Below are 25,598 nucleotides of genomic sequence, written 5' to 3'. Positions count from 1 at the left end.
TTCAGAAACGGTTATGTTTCAGCATTCCAAGAGCAGCTTGGTTTTGTAACGGAAAGGAATTTTAGTGGAGTAGAATTCATGCCAATAGATCAACAAAGGCCCTGTTTCCAAACTAGCCCTCTGAAGAGAGCGATCTTAAGACTTGCTAAGTAGGTGTACACGGTGGTCGATCTGGATAAGTAAGTATTCTCTGCATCTCTGCTGGAGAATAATAATGCATATGAGGGCCTGAAAGGTTGACAAGTCCTGCAGAAAAGAAAGCTGTTTATTTGTTCAACACTGGGTTCATCGTACAAATCTTATTTGAGAGCAGAACGCTTTCTGCGCCCCCCCTTCCACGTCAGATGGGAATGCTGCATTAAGGCGATCTCTCCGCCTCTGAATCAGGAGTCCCGGACTCGGCCGTGTGGTCTGTCAGTGTTGCTGAGTGACCAGGCCACGCCTGTTGGGGTCTTGATTCCTCCACCTGAAAATTGAGGAAGACAACGCTTGTCCACATTTAACAGGGAAAAGTTAGATAAGGTCCGTGAGGGCTTTGAACACCCTGGAAACTAGGTTCTATAGAAACAATGCTATTATCTCAGCCACATCAGCACAATAGGATAATAAGTCAGGTCATTAGATACAACAAATCTGAACCTGGCAGACGCCTCACACTTAGATTTCCTTCCTGGTCTTGAAGGGATCTACAGAAATTCCATCCACTTCAGTAAGCAAACTCATTTCATGCTCGTGCCTGTTTCAGACGTATATGGAGAAGAGAAGAAGGGAGAAATAAAGAGGGGCAGACAAAGTCAAGACGTAGAGGGTACGGCAATGGTGAGAAGATTAACGTCTACTGAGAACTTACCACGTGCTAGGTAATGTGCTATGCAGTTGAAACCAACTATATTTAAACTTATCCCATTTAATCCATACCAAAATCCTGATGAAGACACGTTCATTATGACAAAATTGAAGTTTAGAAAGATTAAGTGACTTGTCCAAGGTCACAGAGGTATTAAGCGGCAGAACTAAGATCTGAAGCAGGCCTGTCCGACTCCAGAGGCCATGCTCCGCTCGCGTCGCCTAAAGTGGTGCACGTGGGACGATCTTCGGTACTAAAAGATATTCTTTATTGCAATAGTTTTGCATTTTAATGTATATTAGAAAAATATAATATGCATAACAAACCCATGGTATCCTTAATGAATATTGTAGGTGAACCTAAGCAAAGAAGTTTAAAAAGGATATTTTTTTAAATATTAAGGAAATTATAGGTGGTATGTGGAAGTGTCAGAAATCATAAAGGTAGTGTTCTGCTGACTGAAGTTGGAGAATCTCTGTAATACCCCCTTCTACCTCCCAACAGAGACATCAGAGGCAAAGAGCCAAAGACCAGTTGGACTCACTGTAACAGGGCTTTGAGCTTGTTTCTGTCTCCACCCAAACAAAAGTGTCCTGGAGGTTCTTCAGAAGGAAGTGCATGGGAGGAAATGAAGTTCTGGGAATGCTGAAGGATGGCAACGGTCGCTGTGTTTACCTGGATGGGGGTGGGAGTGGGGTCAAGGAAAATATCTATGATTGTAAGATCTGAATCACAGAAAATCACACACTGACAAGCACTGCCTCCTACAGAGAAGGAAACAATGCCTTCAAATCCTTGGCAACCGTCTCCCTGACCTCCCAACTCTGCAGGTGCCTGGCAGGTCTCCCAACTCTGTGCAGGTGCCGCTATGAAGAAGCCTTTAGTTCAGACTTCTTTGTTGCAAAAGAAACCCACTCAGCTGGTTCAAGCCAAGGGGAAAAAGAGGAAGAAGTATAAGCAGAGGGGGTTTAGTGGATTTACTGGGTTTCTTAGAGACCACAAAGAAGTGGAACCAGGAGTGTGGATCAGAACCCAAGATTGCTGTCTGTTTCTTTGAGGGTCTCATCTCTGCTTCTCTGAGATTCCGCTTTATCCTCTCTCTTTCAGAGCATCATCAGACATGACCATCTGGGCTCTCACCTTACAACACTTCACAATCCTGGCTCCTAAAGGACCAGTACCAGTGATTCTAGGTCTTAATTCTAAATTGCCATAAAAGGATGCCCAGGTGGCTCAGTTGATTAAGCATCTGCCTTCAGCTCAGGTCATGATCCCAGGGTCCTGGGATTGAGCCCTGCGTCGGGCTTGCCACTCAGCAGTGAGTCTGCTTTTCCCTCTCCCTCTGTGATCTCTTTTCTCTCTCTCTCCCTCAAATAAATAAATAAAATCTTAAAAAAATTGCCATAAGAGAATCGGGTCAGCTCAGCTTGAGTCAGGAATTCATTGCTGTCCAGTGTGTCCAGTGTATTCGTTGCTGCCAAGGTATAAGGGGCTCTTCTGAAATTCAGCATCTGCACACTAGTTGGTATTGGATCCTGTGAATTCTAACAGACAAGACTTGGGTCAGCTTCCATGAAATGATGTTTCCTGTGGTCCCCATCTTTGCTGCTCTTCCAGTTCAGCTAGTTCTATTTTGGTACTTGGTGTTTCCAATAAACAAGTGGATTTCCTGCATCAGTAGCAATGTTTCTTTCATTGTACCAACCCTGGTTTCCTTGAGGCTTGAGGGTGATGGACGCTCACAGGGTGATAGAGCTGTAATCATCTGGGATACAAGGAAAAAGAGTTAAGGAGCACTGTGCAAGAGGTTCTGGGGACCTGCTGAATGATGATGATTACGATTATAATGATAGTAATGGTGACAAAAGAAATTAGAAGCATGAACCTCATGAAAAGACATAAGAATATGGATAGAGAAAAGAAGCACAAATAGATATTATGTAGTAAAGAAGACTTTTGAACTAAGGACTCAAAGTCTTGGCTTTGTTCTTTAACTAGTTTAGTAATCTCAGATTACTGACTTAGCTAGTTTGGGTCCTTATCTATAAAAATTGGGATGGCCCTCTAAGTCAGAAATTTCTATGGTCCTACAGTCTATAATTCTATACCTGGAGGAGAAAAAAGTCTTGGAGCAAATGGGGTGATTAAAGCCAGATGAAGACCAGAAAGGTCTAATTTTTTAGAGAAGATAAATTTCCAGAAAGAGTTGAAAAGTTTAAACACAGGTTTTGGCAGAAAGGAAAAAGCAAGGTTTAGGCTAACAAGGAAGGCCTAAGACAAGGGCTGTGGAGTAGGAATGGGAAGTATAATGCTGGAGAAAGAGCACTGGACCAAATATGATCTGGAGAAATAATTTCTTTTTTCTGGATCTCAGCTTCTTCCAGCTCTGTTTTTCAAAAAAGAAAATTGCACAGGGAAGGAAATGGCAATCAGGTTTGTCTAGCTGAAACAAAATCTGAGTTGAGTATTAAAAAAGTTAAGGTGGGTTGGAGTGAGGAAGGCTGAGGAGGTGTCTTGAAACCCATATTAAGGAATTTCCCTGATGTAAAACAGAGCAATTGGTTTTCACCATTAAATTCTCCTTGGTTTTTCCCATGAAAATTCCAGGACTGGTGCCCTCTCTTCCTCATCATAAGTGTTGAGGAACCCACTGAACATTACCAATTGCTCAAGGGAAAGGAATCAAGATTGGGACAATCTCTTTTCTGCATCGGCAACAATAGCAGGTCTACAAGATGCCTCCAGTAGACCTTAACGACAGGAAGATAACGTCACTGCCGGCAGCCAAAGAAGATGAACTACAATTCTAGGGAGGAAACAAAACAGGCAATTTCAAAGAAAAAAATTCTTCTAATATGCAGAATTACAATCTCCAAACACAACAATTAGCTGGGCTCTGTTTTGATTTTAATGACTGCATGACTCAAGATGAAGGGCTGGCAGGTTGAACCATGAGTGGTCCCTCAGCTGTTTCTGGGGGGGGTCGGACGGGTCGTTGGTAGTAGCCCGTACTCACCCATTTTTCAAAGATGGTCTTTAAGGGATCCTAGCAAGCCAACTGAACGGAAGCCTCTGTGTCTTAGGCTAAAGGAAGAGCCGAACAAAAAGTCTCTGGGTGGAAGTAGAAGATAGAAGCAAAATAGAAGGATGGAATGAGTCCAGAGGACTTACTTTTTAACTGTATATCAAGGTAGAGGAACTCAGTGAAATAGTCCGGGTTCCCTTTGAAGGACTTTAGTGTGTTTCCCCCCCTGTAGCTACACTGAGACCAGAGGACCAGCTCTCCTTAAGTAAGAAAGAGACAGAAGAAAGCTGGGGGGGGGGGGGTGGGGGGGGTGGAGGGGGGAGGGCGGGGAGATGGCAGACCAAGCATGGTGAAATGACCATTGTTTTCTCTGAGATAAAACTCCAAGCTCTATTCTAAATAAAGAAAACTGTCTCTGGGGTTTGTTTTTTTCTTCACCCTTCTTGTCTTATTCAGGAATGAATAATAAAGGGAGTGAAATAAAAGAATGCTGACGTTTACTGAGGGCCTTTTGTGTGTTAAGCACTTTCTCATCTACTACTGTTTCTTTTAATCTCCACATTTTTACAGATGAGGAAACTGGAGGGCAGAGTATTTAAGTAACTTCAGGTTTCCCCACAATAAAAGGCAGAAGTGGTATTTGACCCCACGTCTTCTATTAAGCCCTGGCTCTTTCTACACCAAAGGACAATGAGCCATTGGCCCACGGGGGGTGGGGAAGTAGGAAGGGACCAGATAAATTGCAAGACTTTGAGCATCGGTCTCAAACCTGAGGGTGCAGATGAGTTTCCTGGAGGGCCTTTTAAAACCCTGATTGCTAGATGCCCCCCCCCCCCCCGAGATTCCGATTCTGCAGATCTGGAGTGGGGCCCAAGAGTTTTCATTTCTAACCAATTCCCAGGGGAAGCTGCTGCCGCCAGTCCACCCAGGGCAGCACTTAAGAATCACTGGCTTAGAGCTAATAAATGTCCAATAGTGGAAAAGCATCTCCCAGTATATGTTTTAATGACAGAGGAGTTAAGGCATGTGCCGGTGTCATTCTTCTATAGGAAGGCTGACACATCCCAAAGTGAACTTAGAATAGAATTCTCCATGGTCTGAAAGCTTATAGAACCATGTTTTCTTGATATCTGTATCCATGACAAAATTTCACCAACAAAACATTCTCATTCACTAATGTGTACAGTTACAGGACTGTGTCCTTACAAATTTGTCTATCTGCTGAAATTTATTTGTAAGCCCAAAACCAATCTAGTGATGCTTTTTTTTTTTTTTTTAAAGTAGGCTCCACACCCAACATGGGGCTTGAACTTACAACCTTGAGATCAAGAGTTGCATGCTCTACTGACTGAGCCAGCCAGGCACCACTCTATCAATGTTTGCTTGCTTTTAAAAAAGATTTTATCTTGGGGCACCTGGGTGGTGTAGTTGGTTAAGTGTTCGACTTTTGGTTCGGCTCTGGTCTGATTTCAGGGTTGTGAGATCAAGCCCTGCGTGGGGTTCCACACTCGGTGCAGAGTCTGCTTGAGTTTCTTTTTCCCTCTCCCTCTGCCTCTCCCCACTGCTCATTCTGTCTCTTAAGGAAATCTTAAAAAAAGAAAGAAAGAAAAGGAAAGAAGAAAGAAAGAAAGAAAGAAAGAAAGAAAGAAAGAAAGAAAGAAAGAAGGAAAGAAGGAAAGAAGGAAAGAAAGAAAGAAAGAAAGAAAGAAAGAAAGAAAGAAAGAAAGAAAGAAAGAAAGAAAGAAAAAGAAAGAAGGAAAGAAAGAAAGAAAGAAAGAAAGAAAGAAAGAAAGAAAGAAAGAAAGAAAGAAAGAAAGATTTTACTTTCAAGTAATCTCCCCACCCAACGTGGGGCTCAAACCCACAACCTTGAGCTCAAGAGTTGCATGCTCTACTGTCAGAGCCAGCCAGGCTCCCCTCTAGCGATGCTTTTGAGTTCATATGTACACATATGTAGAGCTGTGAAAAACGTGAGCTGCCCTAAGCACGTGATGTTCCCGGCTGAGGCCATCAATACGACGTTCTGCCTGCTCGTTCCAGCTCTCATTCTATAAATAAACGTCCTATTCAAGGTCCATTCAGTGCCCTGTTTTTTACCGTTCTGTACTCTTTGTTGGTGATTTTGCTGTTTTAAAAGGCCTCCAAGTATAGTACTGGAGTGCTGTCTAGTGTCCTTAAGCACAAGAAGGATATGACTTTCCTTACAGAGAAAAAAACTGTTAGATAAGCTTTTTTTAGGCATGAGTTATAGTGGCTCTTGGCTGTAAGCTCGATGTTAATGAATCAATAATATAGATTAGATAAGCTGTCTTTAAACAGAAGCACACATGAATGATCAGTTAGTGCAAATGTTGTGACTAGAAACTTGGAGGAACCAAACCCTGTGTTTCCCCTAGGAGCAGTGGCTCATTATTCACTAATTCAGCCTTCACAATGGCTTCATAAAACATAACTACCATGAAAAACGAGGCTTGAGTATATATTGTAAGGAATCTGAGGGGGTAAGGTGCAGGAAGGAAGCATAAAAATCAAGACAAGAAAAAAAGGAGAAAAACTTGAAAATTGGCTCAAAGACTAGGTAAGACTTGGCAAATGCAAATATATGTATATGAATTACAGGCAAAACTATGTTGTTTCTCTAGTTATTTCATATGGAACATATAGGAAAATATTAGTGATAAAGTTATTGTAACATCTCAGCCTTCTCCTACTGTCTCCTTGCAGACAATATATGGTGTTTAAAGAGTGAATCTTATGCCCACATCTTCATCAACTCTGTCTTTTGAGAACTGTCAGAACCCTCTGTACTAATGCCAGGCTTCTCACATTCAGTACCCAGGCCTGGAGGAGGAAGGGCAGGGGCCTCACAGCTGCTATTTATCTCACTCCTGTTGTAACCAGAGAACAATGGATTCTGCTGATGGAGGGATGAGAATAATACTTCCATTGTTGGCAGAGCAGCTGAAGATGGAGCTCTGAACTTGGGGATCAGTTCCTGCTCCCGTCTTTTGGTTCTGAGTTTTCTCAGGAGCTTAGCCACTTTTCAAAAATGTGCTGTTATGCTGGGCAATCAGGAGAGAAATCCAGTATTCAATACAACACAAAAAATGCAAATAATTGGCCTTAAACTCAGACCATACTTAACAAAGAGAACTCTCTTCTCAGAGGTTTGGGTGGGGTTAGCTCCATGTAATCCCACAGTCCTGTGCATAAGCAGAGCAGGACTGAAATATGTGGGGAGCAGAGGTCCAGCCACATGGATGAGACAGTGACAGGACTGTCACTGAGTCAGAACAGTTAAAGATCGTTATCAGTTAAGTATACAACATACTCTTTTTTTTATGTTCTACCTTGAAAAATGTGTGATTTTTATATACACCGTCAGTCTTCAGTCTGTCACAGAATCAAGACAGATTCTGGGCGCTATTGACCGTTCTATTATGCTCCTATTAGGTACAGCTTTTCCTCTGGGTTGCTTGATGGCCCAGTGTGAAAGGGACTGGAGTGCTTGTTTCCTTAACATTATGCTCGTGGGTTTGTCTTTTATTTTAAGATTTTATTTTTAAATAATCTCTACAGCCAACATGGGGCTCGAACTCACAGCCCCGAGATCATAAGCTGCGTGCTCCACTGACTGAGCCAGCCAGGTGGCCCTATGCTCCTGGGTTCAACTTCCATTTTCTCTGACAGTACGTTTGCTTTGCCTTTAGCCACCACTTTCATCTTTCTTGTGTCGATCTTGTCTCATCTTTGCTTCACCTGCTTCATGGCAGCATTCACATTCTATTAAGAGTGTACTATGTCTGCATTTGAAATATTCCTACAATGACCGTTCCTCCTAATTGGTCAGGAGGGGGTTGGGACTTGAAAAGTGAATAGGAGGAAGGTAAAGTATGGTGGGATGATTGGAAAGACGGAATCAGAAGCCCTTTTGCTGAAAGTAAGACCCTTTAAATATTCTGAGTATTCAGAGAACCAACTCCCCGATCATGATTTCAAATTGTTTAATTTGTTGCCCTTTGATTTTAATATTCAATTAGACATTTTTCCCATTTTTATTATCTTCTCTGTGTATCTCATTTCTCATCTTCTGGTACATCCTTGCTCATTTTGTTACTCTTTTTACCAGCTCTCTGACTCTCTCAACCTCCTTTCCCACTGTTTCTATTGGTTCTAAAACCCCTGTCTTCACTCTAACTTTTATAAACCTTTGCATATTATCTTTAATAATAGTTATACATAGAGTGCTTGTTCTGGGCATGACATTATCCTAGGCACTTTATACACATTAACTCATTTAATACTTATAATACCTATAATACCTAATTATTATCATACCTTCTCTTAGGACCCTCGGTCCCAGGAGGGAACTGAAGCACAGGGAGGTCAAATAACCTGACCAGGTTCACACCTCTGGGGAGTATAGGCCCACAAACCAGGTATTCCAGCTGTAGAGTCCATGCTCTTAACCACCACACTCGGACACTCTTACGGTGAATGACGTACTTCACTTAGCACTGCACTGCCACATTCTCACTGGTGCCTGACGCCCATGATCTTCGGTGCTTCTGAAGCTTCCCTCAATAGGCTTTCACAAAAACTACGGTGATGGGTACAGTGGTATGCCGCCCAGACCCCCCCTTCAAGGATGGCCTTATGGCCCCAGCTATTGGAAAGGTGGCAGACGGCTGCAGGTTTCGGAGCTTATCTCAAATGCAGAGAGCCTAGCTCAAGGTCATGTTCTTCCCAGGGCAGCCCATGTCCAATGACCACGAAGAGTATAGAGACTGCTGTTTTGGCCAAACATGGGATTATTGATAAGCCATCTTAGTCCTACACTTCCCTGTGGTTTGGGATGAGGCTGTCATCAGGCCTGCATGGCAGCTCAGCTCCTCCTTCTACTCAATTTTGCTTCCTTCCCCTTTCTTCCTCAGTTGTTGATCCCAAGGACACTCTCTAATAAACTGAAATGGTTACCATAGGCCTCAGGCACACAAAAAAGAGTATAATCTTCACTCTATAGACTAAAATGAAAGGAAAGAGACAGAGGTATGGAAAATCTAAGAACGAAGAAAATATTGATGATAAATTTTAAAGATTCCAGACTTATCATCTTGCAACACTTTTGTTTTTGAGAGAGAGCACATGTGCACGCAAGTGGCAAGGGGAGGGCAGAGGGAGAGGGAGAATCTCAAGCAGGCTCCACGCCCAGAGTGGAGTCTGACATGGGGCTCAATCCCACCACCCTGAGATCATGACCTGAGCTGAAATCAAGAGTCAGACACTTAACTGAGTGAGCCACCCAGACGCCCCTCATCTTGCATCGCTTTAGCCAGTTTCTTCCATTCATTTCTGAGTGATTTTGTTATCCTCTAAAGCTTTTATGTAACAATATGGTAATTCCTCAAAAAATTAAAAATGGAATTACCATATGATCCAGCAATCCTCCTTCTGGGTATACATCCAAAAGAAGTGAAAACAGAGTCTCAAAGAGGCGCTTATACCCCCATGTTCATAGCAGCATTATTCACAAGAGCCAAAATCGGTGGATGAATAGATAAACAAAATGAAATATATGCATACAATGAAATACTATTCAGCCTTAGAAAGGAAGGAAATTCTGACACATGCTAGAAAAAGGATGAACCTTGAAAATATTATGCTAAGCAAAAAAAACCAATGACAAAAAGACAAATATTGTGTGATTCCACTTACATGAGGCTAGTCAGATTCACAAAGACTGAAAGTAGACCAGTGGCTGCCAGGCGCTGGGGGTGGGGAGGACACAAGGGGAGTTGCTGTTTAATGGGTAGAGTTTCAGTTTTACAAAATGAAATGAGTTTTGGAGATTGCACAACAATGTGAATGTACTCAACGCTACTCAACTGTACCCTAAAAAACGGCTAAGATGGGAATGTTTTTAAAACATTTATTTATTTGAGAGAGAGGAGGGGGAGGGGCAGTGGGAGAGGAAGAATCTTATTTTTCTTAGAGATTTTATTTATTTATTTGAGAGACAGAGAGTGAGAGCAAGAGCGAGAGCGAGAGCGAGAGAGAGAGAGAGGTATCGTGAGCAGGGGGGAGGGCAGAGGGAAAACCAGACTCCTTACCGAGCAGGGAGCCTGATGCAGGACGCGTCCCAGGACCCCAGGATCATGACCTGTGCTGCCGAAGGCAGACACTTAACTGACTGAGCCACCCAGGCGCCCAGGGAGAGAATCTTAAGCAGACTGCGCTGAGTGCCCAGTGGCTTTGGGGCTCGATCTCACAACTCTGAGATCATGACCTGAGCTGAAACCAAGAGTTGGACGCTTACCTGGCTGAGCGACCCAGACACCCCTAAGATGATAATTTTTACGGTAAATTTTATGTCAGTTAAAGAAAACTTTTATGTGGTAAGATGTCAAAATTAATTTCTGGCAGGGGAGCACTGAAGAGAACATTGCTCAAACTTTTCCTGTGGACACAGTTCTCTGAAAATGGTCATAGATCTGAGATCCTGCACAGTGTAAGCCTTTGAAGGAGAGAGGCAAATCTTTCCCCACAGGATACAAGCAAAGAAAGACAGAGCCTTGTAGAATCATGGAAAAGAACAAGCAGGAAGTTCTCAGGGGGAATAGTGCCAAATGCAGGAGTGTCAGCCGCAAGCTTTGACACAGGGTGAGTGCTGGGACGGGCACTTCTTGGGTCCCACATGGAAGATCTGAAAGCAGAATAAGGAGGAGAGTGGAGAGAGTGCCGGAGTTCATGGCTCCAAACCAGCTGGAGCTGCTTGTACACCACAGCAGAAGGACACTGCCAGGAAAAACCTTTTGTTGTGAATCTCAGAGGACAATCATAACAGCAGGTGCTAAACAGGAAGAACCAGAAAAACAGTTCTTGAGCCCCATTCAGCAACTCCGCAGAAAAATGCCTAGGATTCAAAGACCAACATTTTAAAAGCAAAGATGGCAGTGCGGGACAGATAGGGTACCAGACGGAGGATTCTGGGAGCCCGTGGCAGAAGCTGCACAGGCGCTGTGATCGTGCCTCAAAGTCTCCCTTGAATCCTTGGGTGCCAGGTGGTTATCTGGCCTTGGTCTTGGCCTTGGCTCATGGCAAGGAAATCGGAGCCAAACAAATAGGTGGAAAGGAAAGCTACACCTTGTAGGGGTTCGATTTCAGAGTAACCCTAGCCAGCTGCCCAGCCTGAAGCTATCTCAGAGCCTTGTCATGACCAGGCACAGCAGCTGCAGATACCCTGCTTGACACACAGGTGAGAATTACCGGTCCTGCTCAAAAATTCACCCGCTTGTCTTTCGCAGACACCCCTGAAAATTGTTTTATTAATTTAAGATGGTACAGATTTGCCCTGGATGTTACCAAAGGGGTCCCTTTGAAGAACTTTTTGCGATATTTCCTTCCTCCATCCCTCCCCCTTTTCCTTCCTTCCTTCCCTCCCCCCCTTCCTTCCTTCCTTCCTTCCTTCCTTCCTTCCTTCCTTCCTTCCTTCCTTCCTTCCTTCTTCTTTTCCCCCTCACTTCCTTCCTGTACTTTTTTATTATGGCAAAGGACATGTAACATAAAATTCATCATTTTAAGCATTTTGAAGTGTGCGATTCAGTGACACTAATTATAGTTACAGTGTTGTATAACTATTACCAGTATCTATTTCCAAAATGTTTTTGTGACCCCACACAAAATCTCTGTACCTGTTAAACAATGACTCCACATACCTCCCTCCTCAGACCTTGGTAACCTCTGATCTATTTTCCGTCTCCATGAATTTGCCTATTGTATGTACGTCATAAAAGTGGATTCATACAATATCTGTCCTTTTATGCCTGGCCTAGCTCACGTAGTACGTCTTTAAGCTTCATTATTTTTGTACTGACTTCCTTTCTTTATAAGGCTGAATGATATTTCATCATCGGTATATCATATTTTGTTTGCCCATTCATCTTTTCAGCACATGGTTCTTTCTATCTTTTGGCTCTTGTGAATAATGCTGCTATAACATGGATGTGAACTATCTATTTGAGTTGTTGCTTTCAATTCTTTGGGTGTATACCCAGAAGTGGAATTGCTGGATCCTACGGTAATTCTATGTTTAGCTTTTGAGGAACCGCCAAACTGTGTTTTGTTTTGTTTCAAACTATTTTTCAGAGTGGCCGCACTATTTTACATTCACATCAGCAAAGTACAATGGTTCCAATGTCTCTACATCCTTACCAACTTTTGCTCTTCTCAGCTGTTTTGGTGTTTTTGAATAATAGCTTTCCTAGTGGGTGTCAAGTGGCATCTCAATATGGTTTGTATTTTTCTTTTTATTTTTCTTTTTTTTTTTAAAGATTTTATTTATTTATTTGACAGAGATAGAGACAGCCAGCGAGAGAGGGAACACAAGCAGGGGGAGTGGGAGAGGAAGAAGCAGGCTCATAGCGGAGGAGCCTGATGTGGGGCTCGATCCCATAACGCCAGGATCACGCCCTGAGCCGAAGGCAGACGCTCAACCGCTGTGCCACCCAGGCGCCCCTGGTTTGTATTTTTCTAATGACTAGTGATATCGATCATTTTTTCATGTGCTTACTGGCCGTCTAGGTATCCGTCTTGGAGTAATATCTGTTCAAGTCTTTTGCCCATTTTTGTATTGGGTAGTGTCTTTTTGTTGTCGTTGAATTGTAGGAGTTCTTTGTATATTCTGGATACAGATCCCTTTTAGATAAATGATTTGGAAATATTTTCTTCCATTCTGTGGGCTGTCCTTTCACTCTCTTGATTGTGTGCTTTGATGCATACATGTTTTAATTTGGATGAAGTCCAATTTATTTGCTGTTTCTTTTGCTGCCTATGCTTTTGGTGTCAAATGCAAGAAATCATTGCTAACTCCAATGTCATGAAAGTTCCTTTTAAGTTTTTTCCGAAGCACTTTATAGTGCTAGCACTTACATGTAGGTGTTTGATCCACTCTTTTAGTTTTTATATATGGTGTAAGATAAAGGTCCAACTTCATTCTTTTGCTTTGTGTATATTTAGTTTTTCCAGGACCATTTGTTGAAAAGACTGTCCTTCCCCCATCTTATTTCTTTAATTTTTACATGGTTTTAGACTCCCTGCATGGTAAGGAAAGCGAGAACTACTTAAATTGTAAGCAATATATAAGTAAAATAGATTATATTTAAGTAGACATGGTAACAAAACCAGATAACTATGATATGGAACTATATTACTGTTACAAATCCAAGTTTCACCTCTGTTATAATCCTTATGTCAGCAGCCTGAAGTGATTCTTCTATTGCTCTCCTAGCCTTCATTGTTTATCATATTTTTAAAATTTTGCATGAATTTTTTACAGCAATATATTTGACATTAACATTGTGTAAATTTGAGGTGTTATAATATTTTTTAAATTATTATTACTTTTTACTCTAGCCCCAATTTTTTTTTCTTTTTTAGCTTATAAACAGCAGAAACTTATTTTTCACAGTTTTGGACGCTGGAAAGTTCAAGATTATGGTGCCAGCATTTTCAGTGTTCAGTGAGGGCCCACTTCCTAGACTGCGCCTTATCCATAGCTAACAGATTGATGCTGGGTGTTCTCAGGAAGCATCAGCTCTTCTCCATAAGGTCTTCTCTACCCCATAGGGCTGCATGAATGTCCTCACAATATGGTAACCAGCTATCCCTAGAGGGAGTAATCTAAGAGACCAAGAAAGAGGTTCCTATGATCTCTCGGTAGCTGGATAGCTTATTGTTACTCTCTTCACTTCAAGTTAAGGAGCCATGTTAGGCATGATGTTACACGCATTTGATGTCCTCCAGTACAGTGTCATCAAAGGGAGTACATGATTATGGAGGCTGAGAAGTCTTATGATCTACTGTCCGCAGGATGGGGACCCAGGAAAGTGGGTGGTATAGTTCCAGTCGAAATCGAAAGGCCTGAAAACCAGGAGAGCCAATGGTGTAAGTCCCATGGAGAAGCAACCAACTTCTCTCTGGCATAATTCTTATGTTCTGCCCCAGAACTCTGAGGTGAGGGAATTCCTACAAAATCCACCCAGCACTCACGCATACACAACCTAGACGTGCAGGGGAGTTTGTGCCCCACAAAGCAGACCTTGACCGATGTGATCAAGAACCGATCCTTCCTGATCTAAGGTGGGTAATTCTGAGGCCATTCCACGTGGATCCTCAAAATGCCCTAAAGAGACGGAGATGCAGTTTCCTGTAACAAGCGTTTTGAGATTACACCTTTGTATTGGTTTTCTCTTCTTTTCTGTTTTACTCTCCCTACCTCTATGGGATTACTGTCCCCAAATACTTTTTACTTGAGGCTTGGTCTCAGTCCTTGCTTTCCAGGAAGAACACGGGCTAATATAGCAACCTTAGTCTTTTGATATCTCTTGTATCTATTTTTAGCTGAAAATAACAAATGATTTCTTACAATCAGTTTAAAAGGTCTAAGAGGAAAGTAGCTGTTGGCAGTCAGCAAAGATTTGGCTATGTGATTAAGATAGAAACACTTGGTTTCTGTATTAGGCTAAGCTAAGACAATAGCCTGAAAATAGCCGTTATGGAATCAGCTATTTTGAAGTCACTGTCCGTTGACTGGAAGCTATAATTTGTCCTGTGTGTCATTATAGTGCCTCCTTCATAATGCATTGCTCTATGCAGGGAGAGCTTGTGATAACTTCTCACGTATAACCGTGTCACACTCCTTCCCCTTGCTCTTTTAAACAAAAGTTTATTTATTTGATTATTTTTGAAGTGTACAATTCAGTGGTTTTCAGTACATCCACCAAGTTATGCCATCATCACCGATATCTAATTCCCAAACATTTTTATCACTCCAAACGGAAGCCCATATTCATTAACAGCCACTTCCAGTTCTCCCTTTCCTTCAAGTCCCTGCCAGCCATGAATCTGCTTTCTGTTCTATAACTGCTCTATTCTTGACATTTAATATTAATGGAATCATAGACTATGTGGCCTTTTCTGTCTGGATTCTTTTACTTACTATAATGTTTTCAAGGTTCATCCACGTTGTAGCATGTGTCAGTGCTTCTAAGGTTCTTTCTTCTTGACATGGACCAATTCCTTGCTACCAGCTGCGTGTCCTACAATTCAGCTCAATCCTGACTCTAACTCCTGGATTTAGCATCAGAGCTTCCAAGGTTAAGGGCTAAGTCTTGTGGGACTAAACCTCACTTCAGACACCAGCTGTTAATGGGGTGCCCAGGCTATCCATATTTCTGCCCAGCCAACTACAAATTCAGGGTTTTCCATGAACCCACATCTTAGGTTTGACAATTCACTAGAATAACTCCAACTCACAAAAGCACTTTACTTATTGTCACCAGTTTATTATAAAGGACACAACTCAGGAACAGCCAAATGGTAGAGATGCATGGGAAAAGTATGGAGAGAGGAGGTACAGAATTTTCATGCCCTCTCAAGACATGCCACCTTCCCAGCACTTTGATGTGTTCACTAAGTTGGAAGTCCTCTGAACCCCACTGGTTAGGGGGTTTTTATGGATGTTTCATTACTAATTGATTAAACCATTAGCAATTGGTGATTGAACTCAAGCTTCTGTCTCTCTCTCTTCCCTGGATGTTGGGAGTGGGACTGAAACTTCCAGCTCTAATCATGGCTGATCTTGCTTGCAACCAGCTCCCATCATGAAGCTATCTAGGGGCCCACGAAGAGTCACCCCATTAGTATGAACTCGTGTACGGTTGAAGGGGGCTTGTTATGAATAACAGAAGACTCTCCTATCACTTCATCACATAGGAAATTCCAAGGGTATTAAGAGCTCTGTGCCAGGAACGAGAAGCAAAGACCAAATCTACATTTCTTTTTGTACCATAATATTTTATTCCTTTTTATGGCTGAATAATATTCCAGTTTATGGATATACCACATTTATCTATTCCTCCGTTGATGGACATTTGGGTTATTTCCACCTCTGGCTATTATGAATAGTACTATGGTGAGCATTCATGTACAATTTTCTTTCCCCTTGGGTTAATACCTAGAAATTGAATTGTTGAATCAAATGGTAACTCCATATTTAACTTTTTGAGGAACTGACAAACTCCCAAACTCTTTTCCAAACATTCATAGTTTTTTAACTTTCTATGTAGGTTTTTTAACTTTCTACATAGGTTTTCTCTCCCAAATAACTTTATAAAGTCCTTGAAGGAAGGACCAATGTTTTCTACTTCCCTGCATCTGCCGCCATATTGATCCTAACGCTCTACACTTGGTAGGACCTCAAGTATTCATGTGTGATCATGTAATTAAGACAATATGGCCTTTATCATGGGAGTCAGTAGCAAACACAGTCTTAATGTCAGCTGGTTGGTGGATATTTATAGACATATATGGCTTTTTTTGCTTTCTTTGCTACGCACTCTAGAAAAATTCAGGCAACTGTTGCTGTGTGTAAGGAGTGGGGTTACAAAGAATGGCTTACCCAGTCTTTCTGGTCAAGTGCTTATACAGATTCGCAAAGGATGTTTATCAGTTCTTATTCAAAGGAATGTATCCAATTTAAACCATACTTATGGACAGGCAGTAATTTGGAAGTATTTTCCCTGTACTAATCAACTCATCTCAACTCTCCATTCATGAATATAGGGCCTTACTCCAGGGGTTAGTCAGGACTCTTTCAGTTGTGAATGACAGAAAACTAACTTAAAGTAACTCATGCAAAAGAAAGAAAGAGAAAAAGAAAGAAGGAAGAAAGAAAGAAAGAAAGAAAGAAAGAAAGAAAGAAAGAAAGAAAGGAAGGAAGGAAGGAAGGAAGGAAGAAAGAAAGAAAGAAAGAAAGAAAAAAGGGTAAAGGAGGAAGAATTTATAGGCTGTGAATGTTAGTTCCTAGGCTTTGGGCAAGGCTGGGTCCGTGGTCATCACATTGTTTGCTCATGCTCACTGTCTTCCTGAGTCTGTTGGCTCTGTTTTATCTGTTTCAAATTTATTTTCAGAAAAACTCTTTCTACCTGGCAGTACCATGTCCCTGGCAGCTCCCTTTGCTTCTCACTATTTCTTTGACATAAATACTAGAAAGCAAGGCAGCTACCAGGAGCCTGGATAAATCAATTTATCATCCTACTCGTGACAAAGGAGCCTATTTTCCTCTCTGGATGGAAATGCTGGAGATACTCTCGGAGTCTAGATATCCGGCTATCATGATAGTGTCCACCACTTCTCCCCACCACCATGTCCTCTAGAAATTCTTGGTGCACCAACCTGCACCTGCTGTTCAGATAGCAAGTACCTGATCCTGTGCTTGTAAAGGAACATATGCCGATATTGGCAGTAGGATGATGAGAAAATACAGTGTCTAAGGACCCATTCTTTAAAACTTCTTGCCATGCCTTTCTATCTCTGCTTGCACCTTTGATTTGATCTTGTCAAGCCCAATGGAAAGAGGCCTGGTACTGCTGGACAGCCATTCGTGGGAGAGGATCTCAAGTGGCAGGTGAGGTTAAACTTAATGGTGTGCAGGACATTGGCTCGGACACACAACCTGAGCTCTTTCCTCAGTTGACCCCAGCATTCCTGCATCTTTTCCAGTTCTGAGAAATGAATCCCTATAATGATAATAAAACCTCACATGCCCAGCTCAGCTCAAGGGTGAGATTGGGAAGTTCTCTATGCCCTCTGCCTCCAGTCCCTCTGTAGCTACTGCTCCATCAACCCCTAAAACTTTCTGAGCCAGAAATAGGAAGAAAACATGGGGAGGACTGGAGGCTGGCTCACCTCACACTGTTGTGTTCCAGCAAGAACTCCAAGGAGTCCAAATTTTCTATTTAAACAAAGCCAACATTCTGCAAATATATTTGTCAAGGTCGAAGGATATACAATTTTTAAGTTTGTTACCATAAATTATAAATTTTAAATATTAAATCTATAGTTTGTTTCCTTGTCTGTATTTGTGCCTTGGGCCCAGCAAATGTCAGAAACAGACCATCCTCTCTTTTTCCCTTTTCTCACTAACATTGCTCATCTGCTATCTTGAGCACCCTCATAAGACAGGGATAAAAGCACTGACTTTGCCCAACCAAGTCTTGCATTTGTATCTGCTTACAACTTCCACAGAGGACAATCACTGATAGACCCAAACCCCACCAAGCAGAGAGAGCTTCAGAAAGAGGATGCCATGATCAATGTATTCAAATCTCATTTGGAAAATGTCGTTGATGTGAAATGGAAGAAAAAAATCCTATCGGTATGGGGTAAGGATAGAAAGTCTCAGGCGCAGCTCCAAGAAACCAAAGCACAGTTCATAGTGGAATGCAGAACAAGTATGACAGTTCACCTGATGGAAAGAGTCACCTCACTGGAGGAAGTCACAGAACTTTGCATTCATTGCCATACCACCTACCTAAGAGGTGAGAATTATTATGGTTACTTGAAGATGAGGAAATCAAGGCACAAATAAATCAAGTACTTATGGTATGTGGATTATATCTCAATTTTTAGAAAAAGTCAAATATCAACCTTTGGCCAGAACCAATTACATAATTTGCAGGGCCCAATATAAAAGGAAAATACGGGACTCCTTTTTCAAATATTATGAGGAATTTCAAGATGGTGACAGCAGAGCATTACCCCAAGCACAGGGTCTTTCTAAGCATGTGGCCCAATGTGACCGTATAGATCAGCCCCACACATGGCACAGGTGAAGCCAGCCACAGATCTCAGATTCCTATTTCCAGATCAGGTGTGTGAATGTCTCAAGCAGATCACTGATTCTCAAACGGGAACACAAATTCCTGGGGTTCCTCTGATACATTTTTTGGTGTCTTGAGACTTTGTTTCACTGTTTTACTTTACTGTCATCACTCAAGTTTGGGAAACACTGGACCATCTATCCTCCTATCAAAGTCTGTTGGCTCTGTTTTATCTGTTTCAAATTTATTTTCAGAAAAACTCTTCCTTGCAAGAGCAAATCCAGGTTTTTTTTGGGGTGGCGGTGGTTCTGAAGCCCTTTTTAAGAAAAAAATACAAACATACAAATGCAAACTAGGTCTCGAAAGTTACCCATGTGAGTAAGGAGCCCTGAAGCTTCAGCTCCATTAGCCCCAGGGTAAATCTTTCTTTCACTGCACCCCTATCCCAGTTCTCAGCTCCTCTCAGCTCTCAAGGACTTTGCTCCTCTGCTTATGCCTTTCTTGTCCTTCGTCATTAAACTCACTCCATCTATTATCATGCCCACACTCCTGTCTCCCCTTTGATTCCTCCTCTCTCTCTGGGTGACTTCCTTGTCTCTGCTCTCTTCAGAGCCAAACTTCTTTAAAGACTGAAGTCTTCACATACTGCTACCTCACCTTCCATTTACTACCTTTCTTCCTTTCCCACCTGCCATGGATGAATGGCTTTTGTCGTGCTCGTTCCTAGTATATGGCTTCCTTGTGTCTGAAACCTGTGAGTACTGCTCAGTGCTCATCTCTCTGAACTCTCAGCAGCATTTGCCATAGCTGGGAACTCTTTCTTCAAGCTCCTCTCTTGGTTCAATGACACCATCACTTCCTTGTGCTGATCTTAGGTCTCTGTTCCTTTTGTTCTCCTTTGCAGGCCCCTTGTCTCCTACTCACACCCCAACAGTCACTATGGCACATGAGCTAACTAACCCGCTCAGGGCTCAGTCCTTGGGCCCTCTTCTCTTCTCTGTCGACACTATCTTCCTCACCCTACATACCATGTATGTGCTGAGAACTCAGAATTTTCTCTTTAGTCCCTTTAGTCACTCTCCTTTGAGTGCCAGTCCCTGATCACTATCTGTCAGCTTGACATCTCCACTGGAATGGCTCACAGGTAACTCAAACTTAGTGTGTTCAAAACTGGGCTTGACACGCCTTTACCAACCCAAAGCCAGTCCTTCCCTAGTTTTACTCATCTCAGTATTTAGCACCAATATGTAAGCTGTTGCTCAATTCAGAAATAGGGAAATCATCCTCGATTCATCACGAAATTTTATAGAAACCCCCACCAGAAACCATATTGCAGATGTATTTGCTTCTCCCCATTTCCCACGATAATAACCCACCCAACTAGCCCATCAGTTCTAATTTCCAACGATAGCCTCATCCCTGGTTGTCTCGCTTCTTCTGTTGCTCTCCCCTCCAACCTGTTTTTCATAAATAGCCAGAGCAGCACTGTCTCATAGAAATATAAAGTCACCACCTACGTAGTTTTAAATTTTCTAGTAGCCACATTAAACTAAAAAAAAGCAGGTGAAATTAATTTTGATGATTAACCAAACATATGCAAATATATCAACATGTAATCAATACTAGTGAGATATCTTACATTTTAATGTAATTTTGTTATTTTTTTAAAGATTTTATTTATTTATTTGACAGAGAGAAAGACAGCGAGAGAGGGAACACAAGCAGGGGGAGTGGGAGAGGGACAAGCAGGCTTCCTGATAAGCAGGGAGCCGGATGTGGGGCTTGAGCCCAGACCCCGGGATCATGACCTGAGCCGAAGGCAGACGTTTAACAACTGAGCCACCCAGGTGCCCCAAGAGTGATCTTTTTAGAGTAAGCTGGGTTAGGTCATCACCTGCTTAATCACCACTCCTCAGTGGCTTCACAGGGCACTTGGAACAAAACCTAAGCTCCTCAGCATGACCTAGCCATATTTTTTCAACATCTTCAGCATGCCCGGGTCTTTTCTCTTTTTGTTCATTTTGCTTCAGCCACCTCAGCGTCCTTTCCGTTCCGAGAACACACCAGATTTCTGTCTCCGTCTATGGCTGGCTCCTTACCCTCAAACTGCCGCTCAAATAGTGACTCCTCAGACCTGTATCTGAGGATCATTGATCCTCAGTTATCATTGATCACAGCATTCTGCTTGTTACCCACAGCGCGCTTTCTTCAGTTCGTGATTATATATTTATTAATCAGTTTATTGTCTATCTCCCCTATTAGACTGTAAATTTTATGAAGGAAAGAATTATCTCCAGCACTGTACTGATTCTGGCTCTAGCTGACACTCAATAAATATTTGTCGAATATATGAATATCTGGGCACCCTCCCCCACACCCTCATTGAGGGAACTAAGAAGCAAATTGATTTCAGTAGTGCTGTGTATCAAATGACAATAAATGCATGATAAATAAATACATCACGGCTAGAAGAGATTCTTTCCCATTAACCAAAGAAAGGTTTGAATGTAGGCAAACTTAGATTCTGTTGGTTATCTTTCTTTTTTTAAGAGATCTTAATTATTTACTCTGTAAATAAAGCAATTTCCCTGAAAAAAGTTCTAAGGGGAGTGGTGCCTCTGGGAATCCCCACATCTTAATATAATGGCTCCGTGAAAGGTGAACTCTTCCTCTATGAGACAGAACCAGAGACACCAAAACCTCTATGGCTTTGGGGAAAGGCAGCTGGAAGATGGATGAAGGCTCTGATCCCAACCTAGGGTGATTACTAATGTGTTCACTCATTCAGTGAGTGTTTATGAATGCCTTCATAGCAGGCATTGTTCTAGGCTCTGGGGATACAACAAAACCAACAGGCACACAATTCCGTCCTCGCGGAGCTTATGTTCTAGTAAGGGAGATAGATAGTAAATAAGAAACTGATTTTATATTGTTAGATAGTGGTAAGCTCTAGGAAAGAAAATCGAGCCAGGAGAGGGGCTGGAAGGATAGGGCTTACAGTTTTAGGTAGGGTGACCAGACAATGCCTCACCCATATGGTAACATTTGCATACAGCACTGGAGGTGAGGGAGCGGCCCAGGTAGCCGGCTGAGGTAAGAGAGTTCCAGCGTTAAGGGGACAGCAAGGAGGCCAATGTGGCTGGAGAAGAGTGAATGATAAGGAGAAAATGTGGCGATGAGGTCACAGATGTTGGCAATCAGTGGATAGATCCGGGAGAGCCCGAAGTAGGCCATTGTAAGGACTTCGGTTTTTAGTCCCGGTGAGGTGCAAAGTCAGTGGAGGGCTATGGGCAGACGAGGGACACGGTTCTGACTTAATTTTAGAACGATTACTCTCCCCTATGTGCTGAAACTAGTGAATGAATGAATGGAAGGAAATGGGGCAAGAAAGAAAATAGAACTAGTAGGCCTTCACTGAACCTGGAACCCAAGAAACAACGCTAGAACGATCTCTTAAAAAGAAGTGTACCACCCGATCACTTTCTCACTACATTAAAAAGGATGACAACCCACTTAAGGTGCCTGATTGCTCGCTTCCGTTCCCTCCTTGGGCTGGCGTGACTTCAGGAGGGGCGGGGAAGACACTTGAGCTCCCCGGAGAAAAGCAGCTGGTTGCTGCTGAGGCCGGAGCAGGACCTGAAGCTGCCCCTTTGTCACTAAAAACCTGAGCCTTTTCAGTTTAGTCAATGACGGCCTTGGCTGGGGAATGTTAGGGAAGCCTGCCGAGTTTACAGTCAGCCTCTGTCAGCCTAGACAACCTTTGAGAGAGTAGCATATCTTTTGAATTTGAAGAAATGAGAGCTAACATTTCTCGTTAGTACAACAAGCCGACTATGTTAAAATGTGTTGCTGAATCTATTCTGTTCCAACCGTGAGAAAGCAAGACGTCCATAAACAGAAAGGAAGATGTAATTGTGGGGTTAAGGACTTAAGGAGCTCCAAAATGGCTTCTCTAGATAAATTTATCTCTGCTAATCATTGTTTACCCCTGTTGTAGTCTTTTAATTTTTTTTTAGAATGGAAATGAACTTTTTTCTGGTTATAAAAAAATACATGCACATGGTTAAAAATGTAAGCAGTACAAAAATACACAACGCTAAGAAATAATATAGACACGTAAAGTCTCAATAATATAACATGTAAGGTCTTTCCTAAATTCATCTACATATTTGACCCTGTCACAATAAAAATGCTGTCAGATTTTTTTTTTAACAAGGCAGAGCAATGCTAAAAAGTAAATGCTGAAAGCAAATATGCAAAAATAGTGATGAAAATTCTGAAAGAGAAAAATAACAGGGTAAAATTCGCCCTAGCAAATTAAAATATATTAAAAAATTACTGTAATGAAAAGTTTGGTACTGGTACAGGAATAGACAGATTGGTGGTATAAAATAGTATCCAGAATTAGACCCAAGTATACATGCAAATTGACTGTAAGATAAAAGAAGAATTTCAAGATTTGAGGGGAAAAGATGATTAATAAATAGAGTTGGGACATTTAGCTTACTATTTGGAAAATAAAATAAAATCAGATTCTATTTTGGGGAGTAGGGTCTTTAAAAAGGTAATTAAGTTAAAATAAGGTCATTGCGGTGGGTCCTAACCCAATCTGACTGGTGTTCATAGAAGAAAAGGAGGTTAGGGGCGCCTGGGTGGCACAGCGGTTAAGCGCCTGCCTTCGGCTCAGGGCGTGATCCCGGCGTTCTGGGATCGAGCCCCACATCAGGCTCCTCCTCTAAGAGCCTGCTTCTTCCTCTCCCATTCCCCCTGCTTGTGTTCCCTCTCTCGCTGGCTGTCTCTATCTCTGTCAAATAAATAAATAAAATCTTTAAAAAAAAAAAAAAAAAAAGAAGAAAAGGAGGTTAGGACACAGAGACAAGAAAGACCATGTGAAGACACAGGGAGCGGGCCGCCATCTACAAGCCAAGGAGAGAGGCGTCAGAAGAAACCAACCCTCCCGACCCCTTGATCTTAGATTTCTGGCGTCCAGACCAGAGAGGAAATAAACTTCTGTTGTTTAAGCCACACAGTTTGTGGTACTTTGTTATGACAGCCCTAGCAAATTAATACAGGGGACTAAAATCTTTCTCGTCAAGATACGAAATTCAGAAGTCATTAAAGAAATGATCGGTAAGTTTGACTACATAACCATTTAAAATTTCTGCACAGAAATAAAAACGTACAACAACAATTAAAAAACACCCCAAGGAGCACCTGGGTGGCTCAGTCAGTTAAGCATCTGCCTTTGGCTCAGGTCGTGATCCCAGTGTCCTAGGATTGAGCCCCACGTAGGGCTCTCTGCTTGGTGGAGCCTGCTTCTCCCTCTCCTTCTGCCCGCCGCTCCACCTGCTTGTGCTCTCTCTCTGTCAAATAAATAAATAGGGGCACCTGGGTGGCGCAGTTCTTAAGCGTCTGCCTTCGGCTCAGGGCGTGATCCCAGCGTTCTGGGATCGAGCCCCATGTCAGGCTCCTCCGCTGGGAGCCTGCTTCTTCCTCTCCCACTCCCCCTGCTTGTGTTCCCTCTCTCGCTGGCTGTCTCTATCTCTGTCAAATAAATAAATAAAATCTTAAAAATAAATAAATAAATAAATAAATAAATAAACAAATAAATAAATAAATAAAATCTTTAAAGAAAAAATAAACCCAAATTAAAAAGACAACAAGCTGGGGGAAAAAATATGATATCCAGAAGGGCTAATCTCCTTAATTAAGAAGAAAAAAGAAAAAGAGCCCAGGATTGCTAGATCTATTTTTATTTATTTACTTCTCTTTCTTTCAACAAAAGCTGGAAAACCTACATTTTATGTGATATCTCCTGGTGGTTTCACACTGAATACTAATTAAATTTTTTTTTTGATTCTCAAACATGGATTTATTGTCACAAATACTGAAATAGAACACACGGACTAAGGGATAACATCTCATTTAATTTTATGCTTATTCACAGTGGCAATATAATTATGTATACTAAATCACTAAAAAGTTAAACAAGCAAGTTAGAAAAGCTAAGTCATTTCGTAAGTGGTGGGTAAACTTATTTGATAAATTCTACCTTGACAAGGAAGAAACGTGGAATACTTTATAAATAGCATTTTTGGTGAGGATTTGAGACTTAATCATTTTCAAATAACTAAAAAGAATATTACTGCTTATTTCATTGTGTATATTTTCAGGAAAATTTAGACTTTTTTTTTTTTTTTTTTTTTTTAGGGTTTCAGGGGGGTGGGGGATTGGGCTGGGCTGGTGAAGGCTACTAATTTAAATTTTAAACACTGTATAAGCCAACACTGTATGGGGTTCCTACTTTAGGACCTCTAGCCTAGATTACCACCACAGGGGGCCTTCCCTTCAGCAGATGAGTCCAAAGTGGGCTGTGAGACTCTTTTAAGATCTCACCGCCATTGAGAGATACAGAATGAGGGTTTCTTCTTAGTCATCCAGAATCTCTGTCTCTCTCTCTCTGTCTCATACACATGCATGCATGCATACCTTAGTATTAACTCTCAAATATAGTTTGTAGCTACTTTGTGGAAGAAAACCATTTCCCCATACGCGACATAGTATTTACAGACCTTCTCTGCCCAAACGGGAATAGCTTTCTGTTGTTGGTGCTGAGCTGTCAGTCACTTCCTTTCCCCCTCACCTTAAATGGTAAATAGAAGCCTTAGAGGCCCTACCTGCACAGGAAACGGGAGCCTTGACGGGGCTGTCAGTTGATTGATGGATACACTGAGAAGCTAAAGTAGCTTTAAAAGAAAAACTCTCTCTGTACTTTAAGCCAAATCACATTCCCAGGCAGACATCTCTAGAAGGGAAGGAGGAAATGGGAGAGTTTATGACCCACTTGCACAAGGACCTCCTCCTATGACTAAGTGTGAGGTGAGAGTAGATGTAGTGTGCCTGTTTGTGGAGGGCCAGGGAGGGGGACGTGTGTGGGATTTATAATTTGGAATTTTAACTATGGTTAATTTGGGTAGTGGGATTTGGGATGACTTTTATTTTCTTCTATTTAATTTTTATATTTTTTACAGTGAACTCGAGTTGCTTTTATAACAGGAGAAAGAAC

General features: G+C 41.9%; 1 long non-coding RNA gene across 2 annotated transcripts; it reads right to left on the bottom strand.

Annotated features, from left to right (window-relative positions):
- Positions 1-255: 255 nt before the first annotated feature.
- Positions 256-25,336, bottom strand: LOC148107742 (uncharacterized). Of its 2 annotated transcripts, XR_015721563.1 has the most exons (4): positions 25,210-25,336; positions 2,553-2,612; positions 1,392-1,522; positions 256-466 (listed from the first exon to the last, which is right to left on the bottom strand). It is a non-coding gene; the product is annotated as an uncharacterized LOC148107742 (long non-coding RNA). The 2 variants fall into 2 exon arrangements; XR_015721564.1 differs by lacking the exon at positions 2,553-2,612.
- Positions 25,337-25,598: the final 262 nt, after the last annotated feature.

The sequence above is a fragment of the Ursus americanus genome, chromosome 25 (assembly GCF_024610735.1).
Source record: "Ursus americanus isolate L20-20 chromosome 25, mUrsAme1.1.p, whole genome shotgun sequence".
Lineage (NCBI taxonomy): Eukaryota > Metazoa > Chordata > Mammalia > Carnivora > Ursidae > Ursus > Ursus americanus.
Note: the sequence above shows the minus strand (reverse complement) of the source record. Positions and strands in the feature narration are given on the sequence as shown.